At 35.2% G+C, this 8088-nt stretch overlaps 1 pseudogene; it reads right to left on the bottom strand.

The window, feature by feature from the left end:
• Positions 1-1486: 1486 nt before the first annotated feature.
• Positions 1487-2420, bottom strand: LOC102847116 (annotated as a pseudogene).
• Between the last annotated feature and the right edge of the window lie 5668 nt (positions 2421-8088).

Here is an 8088-nt window from a genome sequence, read left to right as displayed (position 1 = left end):
TACCCCAATATGTTTTTCCCAATAAAAAAAAATTAAAAAAGTAAAAAAATAAATAATTTTAATTGGTTCTCATATAATAATTATTTTCTATTTTGTCCATATACATTGTGTTGTATACAATCTTTCATTTACATTGTTTCATACAATTATTCCAACACATACTATTTTACATTATTTTTTTAAAAAATGAGTTTACTTAAAAAGTTTAGATACATGTGTTTCACAGTGTTCTTCATTTACATTGTGTTTCATACAATCATTCTCATACATTATGTTGGGTTATTTTTATTTTATTTTATACTGGTTTACATCCAAAGTTCATATACATTGTTTTTCACACTGGATCTTTCCCCTTTCCATTACCACCCCTTCCTCCAACCATCAAATCAATCACCATTGGACTTTGCTCATCATTACCCCATCTTTTCTCTATGATCCTTCACATTTGCTTTCCTCTCTCCCGCCACCCACTAAACTGTGCAGCCCTGTGGTTTCACCCCTACCTATCCACATCCCTCGACTCTCTCCTTTCTCCTTCAGTTCCTATACATGTTTTACTAGCTGTCCTTCTATTTTTACAATAATGATCTTATGAGACTACATTAGTTCACTCAGCATAATGCTCTCCAGCCTCTTCTTAGTCACATAGTATTTTTTCCAAATCATTGATTCTCAGTGCTGCATAGTATTCCACTGTGTGTGAATGTACCACAGTTTCTCAGAGAAATTGCTACCGGTAGCAAGGTTGTTTATTGAGGATCCAAGTAAGATAAAATCATTGACAATTTCAGTCATTTCTCTATCATGATGTTGCCTGTAAGTCCAGTGGCAAGGACCTTTGTTTTCTTGATGTTAATATGTACTCCATATTGAAAGCTGTATTCTTTGATCTTCTGCAGCAAGTGTTTCAAGTCCTCTTCACTGTCATCAAGCAAGGTGTGTCATCTGCATAGCACAGGTTGATGATTGCTTTAGTAGATACGTTTTTGTGCAAGTACAGGCTGTCAGTTTTTTAATGTAGCCCATGGGGGTATAATTTTAAGATGCCTCAATATTCTTAGCAATTGGTATACAGACATCTTTTACTACTTAGACAATCAAACATTAAGTTTTATGGTGAAAGGAATTCCCCTCCACCCCGCATGATTCAAGGAATTTTTATTAAAGTGAGAATTTTGTAATCCAAATTAGATTTCCTTGATAAATTATCAAGTCTGTAATCAAAACCAGAAGTAACATTTAGAGCTATTCCACAACAAAGAATTATAAAATTAAAGAAAGAAATGCTTTAACTTTTATAGTTTGTTGAAAAAGCTTTTTACTAAGGTCTATAAAACATAAATTTGTTTTATATTTTACTATTTTCCTTTCCTCCCTCTCCCTCTTGTATTTTGCAGTTTCTTTTTCTCCACAATATTTAAGTTTTTTGATGTTTAGTTCTTTTTCTTTGGTGAAGCATGAGTATGTTTCATGGTCCCTGATCACATTAAAGTGTTGGATCACCAATGGCCCTGCTCACTGCTCTCTGGGAAGCCTCTTTAGCTTGATGAGCTTGCAGTACAGCTACAGCTTCAATCAGCCTTGGAACCAAGAGACTCTGGAGACTTAAGCATACAAAGAAGTTCTGAATTATCAGCCTCCAGCACTATACCAGCAAAATTGGGGTGTCTGGTTTGTATAAGGGGCAATAGCCTTTCATCCAACATTCGCCTTACTCTTGAGGAGGGACAGATGCCAACATGGAAGCAGTCAAAGGTTCTTGACTTTGTAGATGACAGCAGGCTATTGCATCATGACTTTTGGTTATGCATTAAGAAGTTGCTGAAGTGAGTGAACTTCCGCAGCTTATTTATACTGGAGAACAGACAGCCTGCCTCAGCAGCAACCTCAGGACAGGAACCCTTGGTCTGTGAAGATGTGTTAGTAACACATTGTGTTGACATGAATCACTCGTGGAACTCTGAAGAATCTGGTCTCATGGTACTAAGTGGTCTAGGAGCGGGTACCCGAATAACAAGCATGAATAGCAAGCCATGATGAATCTGGCACTCTGAGCAGTCTGGTGAGGGCTTCTTATTTGAGCGATTTGGCTGAAGGAGAGTATGCATCTCGGTTCTGAGTCTGTGGGATAGCAGCCACCGAAAGGAGGTGCTGGCTGGGAGGGGTTGATTATGGGGTTGGGCACAGCTCACACCCTCACCATTCTTCTGCACATACTGATTAGTGAGATGAGCCTGGACCTCGTCTTTGCACTGAGATAACACTGCATGCATTAGTTTTGCGGTCACAGTTCTACTCTTCATTTCAGTAACTGCTTTAGTGACGTCTTATGGGGAGGAAAAACATACAAACCAAAATCCATTTCTGTAACCACCTTCCATTATAACCTCTGCACTAGTGATTGTGCCAAATGGAGACGTTCATCAAAATACCATCATCAAGAATTTTTTTTCATATTATTAACACCCTGGTATCTGGTGATTCCAAATTTCATCTCAATACCCTGGTTTCTGGTGATTCCAAATTTTTTCTGCTGTTCCATTTTTTTTCTGAGCTCGACCAACACCCATTGGGCTCCTTTGTATTCATCTCATCAACAGCTTTCTGTGCATCTTCCTTCCTCTGGAAGCTCATATACCAAAAACCTTTGGACTTTCCTCTTTAATTAGTCATTACTTATGATAAAAGAATTTTGCCAGTGTAATTGGCTTAGTTGCAAGAAGCTGCCCTGCAATCCCAAAGGCATGTGCAGTGCAGTTCGAGGCCACCAGTTGCTCCACTGGAGAAGGATGGGCAGTCGTGTGATTAACTGCCTCTGAAAACCCGCAGGAAGGTCAGCTATGTCCATCTCTATGGTACACAAGAACAACAATTAATGTTTTAACCAATTTTTAAATAGAGTGATTATGTGCATTGTCCTGGTGTAAACATGAACTCTGGAAAAAAAGGATTTTTTTTTTCCATTATCAGCAAGAGGGATTATATAAGAGGTGAAGTCCTCTTGGCAAGGAAAAAAAAAAGGAAGTGTCTATGTTCTGATCCTCTTGTGGGGGCCATATGTCAAGGATTTGTGAGTGGTTTCTAGGAGCTAAGAGTCTCCAGGTGAAAACTAGCAGGGAAAAAAAAAGACGACTTCTGTCCTGTCAATGAAAATTTCTGTCCTGTCAATGAAAATGGACTTTTGCCAAGGACCAATGAGTTTGGAAAAGGATTCCTTAAAAAAAGATCCTCAATCTACATGTGTCGTTACTTTTGTCACCTCTTCTCTGCCCCAAAATGTTGTTGTGTTGTTTCCTGCTGTAAAGTGGAAGCAATTCATAACAAACCCTTCAGAGAATTTTCAGAGGTTTTAAATCACAGGAATGGAGATTGTTCATCTTTCACACTGGAGCAGCTGGTAGATCCCAAACACACACTAAGGGGTTAGAAGTGCAACTACTTAGGTCACCAGAGCCTTCCCTTTCAAAATAGTTATTATCATTTCTTTCTTCAGGATGAATCCAGATTTTTGTGTACATTTCAAGTCCATTCTCCCTTTTAATCCCTCTAATAATCTAGATATTTTTAATGCTCAAATGATCTTAACCTTAGATGATATATAAAATTATTTTCTGGAAATAGATATCATGTAGTTGCTGATCTGGAGCTTTATTCTTATGTTTAATATTATCTTCTGAAAAGTGCAATTTAAGTACTTATTTCAAAATTATTTCACACTTAAGATATTTCTTTTCCTATTAGTTTGCCAATTTTATGATTTAAAAAAAAAACTTTCAGTGTGCACACGCGTGTGTGTGTGTGTGTGTGTGTTGATTGCCGTCAAGTCGAGCACGACTCATACCGACCCTATGACAAAAGGCCTGAAGTCTTTCTATAATTATCAACACTTATCAAAGTTCATACTTTCCTGAGGCACATTGTTTAGGAAGTGGATGTCACTCTTTTTTTATTGTTAAGTGCTGTTAAGTCACTTCCTACACATAGCACTCCTTGAACAATAGAACAAAACCCTGTCCAATCCTGCATAATCCTTACAATCTCTAGTGTATAAACCCATCGTTTCACTGTGCCAATCTATGCTGTTGAATTTTCTTTTCCCCACCCCCTCTCTTAATGCCTATTTTAAGCATGATATTTTTCTCCAGGCATATGGCCCCTCCTGATAACATACTCAAAGTATGTGTGTAAGATGAAGTCTCACCATTCTTATTTCTAAGGAGCCATCTGAATGCACTTCTTCCAAGACAAACTTGTCTGTTTTTGTAGCACATCATTGTATGTATATTTGATATTTCTTACCAATGCCACAATTTACTTAGAGGTGAGTTTATGAGGTTTGTAGTATATTTCCTTACTATTTATATCGTAGTTTGACTTACTAACATTTACTAATAATGTTCAAGAAATTAGTAGCTTGTAAGATTAGCTAGGATAATTATTACTTACAACTATCTATTTTAAACAATTTCTGAGCCGTAAATTGCCTGCATTCTGAAGCTTGGCAATTGTTTTCAAGATGAATCTTCACGGATTATGTTTTGTGAGAGTGGCCTAATGAAACCTGTGAAACCTCTTTCGGAAAATTAGACATCCTTTGGAAGGTCATTTCTGTTCTTACTTTCTCTGAATTTCTACTGCTTAGTTCGTTACTGGGCGATATATATATATATATATATATATATATATATATATATATATATTTTCTTTTGACACTTGTTTCCTGCTGCTTTTTCAAATCTCAAAGAGTAGCCTTGTGTTTGAGGTATCACAGTTGGTAGTTACAGAAAAATTTTTTTAATGTTACAATTGGAAGATTATGACTTCAGGCAGTTGAAAGTAGCAAATGTACTAGAGCCCAAACCAAAATCTTTAGTGGCAAAACATGTAGACTTGGTCTCAGTTTTTCAATTACATTACAAAGTTTTCCCATGAGTCATCATATTCTTTAAAGATATTTATAAAATTACTGGTTTCCAATGAAACCAAAATTATGAAATTCTATATTTGTGATACTTTAATTTTAGAGATCTGGATTTATTTTTTTTTGTTAATTACATTTATTAGATGATTTAACCTTTATTGTGGCTCATAATATAGACAGACAAAGGTTAAATTTTGAAGCTTTTCATTGTTAGTCAAAGTGTGCATTTCCTTTCTCTTTCATGCATTGTTGTTAAGCTAGCACTGCCTAAAGACAGAGCTATGTTCTACCATGAAGTACCATCTTCTCAGTCAGCCAACAAGTCTACTCCTTTACCATAGACGACCAGGCTCTTGATCATTAATCCCGAAAGTTCCTCTGTCAGAGCCTGAATTTGTATTGCATTAATTTTTCATTTTACTAATTAATTAATAATGTACATCTTTATAAAGGAGCTCTGGTGGCAAGAAGCTGATTTGCAATTCCAAAGGCACGCTGTTCAAGGTCACCAGCTCCTCTGTAGAAGGATGGGCAATCTTCTCCCGTGAGATTAACTGCCTCTCAAAACCCGCTTAAAGGTCAGCTATCAGTTGGTTTCAGCTCAATGATATACACCATCACCACCACATCCTTATGTTGTGTGCTGTGTTGTGTACCACCGAGTCAGAACCAACCCATATATGACCCTCCCACAGGTTTCTAGAGGCAGTTAATCCAAGGAGGAGATTGCCAATCCTTCTCCCATGGAGCAGCTGATGACCTCAAACCGTGTGCCTTCAGGATTGCAACACAGCTTCTTGCCATTAAGGCTACCAGAGATAGCTAGCTAGTGATCTATCTAATAATAATAAATAACAATATTAATATATTTATAATATAATTAATTATATTATTAATTATAATAATATTTCATTATTATTAGCATGTGATCATTTTCTTAGGAGATGTGATCAACTTTATTGCCTTGTTAATTTAATCTTTATAGCATTCATTTTGATTGTGTAATAGTACATACATCTGTGTACATAAATTTTTCTTATAGTCAATGTCAGAGAGATAATTCAGCTCTTTGTGGTGACCTGTTTTATCAGTCTGACCAGTAGACATTTGCATATCTACTGAAAATATAGAAAATAATCTTCTCATCTCGCTGCAAACAAAACTTAGTAATTCAACCTTACTACCTTTTGATAATGATGGTAGATTGTTGATTATAGAATTGAACAGATGGCAAAGCCAAACGTAATCATTCAAAGTAGCACTTTAAATTTTTAGATGTATATTATAATTTCTAAATGATGTTATTAGAGATTTAGAATTCTTTCTAGAATCTAAATTAAAGGCATGATAATAGGGGCCCTTAGAAGATTAAGCTTAGTTTGAGAGATATTTGGAAAAAATAGAAAATTTTAGTTATAATGTACATTCTTCTCATTGCTACTCCTATTCTCTGCAAAGAGCTTTATCTACAAAAAGGTTTAACAAATAAAGAACTTTCATACTTTTAGATTGGTTGACTATAATATCTTGACATTTAAAAAATTTGCAGCTGTAATTATGATTTTGTCAGCTAAGTGATCAACTAGGTAAAAGTTTAAGTACAAAGTTTTATCTGCCATGAGAAGATTAATAAGTATTTTTTAACAGCTACATTTAGTAGGATGGATAGTTTCACAAATTCTATTTGTCTATTGTTCAAATTCATGGTTACATTTCCCCAGACACTGCTGTCATTGTTTTTCTTCTCTAGTAGACTCAGTTTTTAATCCTTCACCTTAATTATATTGTGACTTACTTAATGATAAAAAAATGGAATATTTTAAATACTTAGGAATAGTGACAGAATTTGAAGTTCTAATGAACATCTCTTTGTTAGTCAAAACCAGCTCTTTTACTGCAAATTTTTAAAAAGAACTGTGTTTCCTTTATACATTGCTAAGCACATGGAAAGTTATGTAATATAGTTACAGAAACATTTATTGAGTGTTTACTATTTGCTGAGCTCTATTTGATGATGTGGCAAGCCTCAAGTGAGGCGAAATAGCTTACAAATATATACATTAGTAATTTGAAATTCTGAAGTATATATCTAGGGATATTGAAAATGATAAAAAATTAAATGGAACACATAAATATCAATATCCTAGGTCTTAATGAACTGAAAAGGACTGAAATTGGCCATTTTGAAGTGGAAAAGTATATAATATCTTATGTGGGCAATGGCAAAATGAAGAAGAATACTGCATTATATTCATAGGAAAAAAGAATAAGAGGATCGGGAATAAGAGAGTATCCATACACATACTGGGAGACTTGTTAATATGATTATTATTCAAATTTGTACAGCAAACACAGAAGTAAACGATGAAGCAACTGAGGATTCATTTCAACTTCTGCAGTCTGAAATTTATCAAATATATAATCAAATTACAATAATAATAATAAGAAGAAGTGATTGGGATGCAAAAGTTGAAAACAAAGGATTAGTGTTTGGAAAATATGGTTACAGAATCAGTACAGGAGACTGAGGTATATAATTTTGTATTACCAACAACTTGTCAGCCCCAGTAACACAGATTATAATGTATTCGGGGTCCCAGTCATGTAGATCATAATCTAATTGGTCTGCTAATAAAAAATTGGGAGTTTGAATCCAACAGCTTCTGCAGGGATAAAACATGGATGAACTTTTTCCTTAAAGATTTTTACTTTCAGAAACTCAGTGTAGGATCTGTCAGCCAGAACAGATTCCACGGCAGTGGGTTATTAACAACTTATTCATTGCAAATACTTTAAAAGAATAAACACATAAACAATTGTACACGTGGAAGAGATGACACCTCGCTGGCAGTTGGGATGCATTAAAAACTCTGAGGCAAAGGAGATGGATAGTCTTCTCCTGTGCAATTCACAACCTCTGAATTGAAAGTTCAACTATGAGTCAGTTTTGAATTGGCAACAATGAGAATGAGATGCATAAAGTTATTGCTGGTGGAATGCACAGGAATAATAATAGACTACAGCGGTGGAAGAGAAGGTGTAGAAATTGAATATAATCTGTTGTAGCAAGATCAGACAAACTGTGGACCAGGTGCTCAATTGTTTATAAATGAGGTCCAAAGTGAAGTTGAAGAAAATTAAAACAACTCTATAAGAGCTAAAATATG

This window comes from Elephantulus edwardii, unplaced genomic scaffold (genome assembly GCF_000299155.1).
Source record: "Elephantulus edwardii isolate Elephantulus edwardi_28Jun2011 unplaced genomic scaffold, EleEdw1.0 scaffold00013, whole genome shotgun sequence".
Classification (NCBI taxonomy): Eukaryota; Metazoa; Chordata; class Mammalia; order Macroscelidea; family Macroscelididae; genus Elephantulus; species Elephantulus edwardii.
The sequence above is the reverse complement of the archived record's forward strand: the minus strand, read 5'-3'. Positions and strand labels throughout refer to the sequence as shown.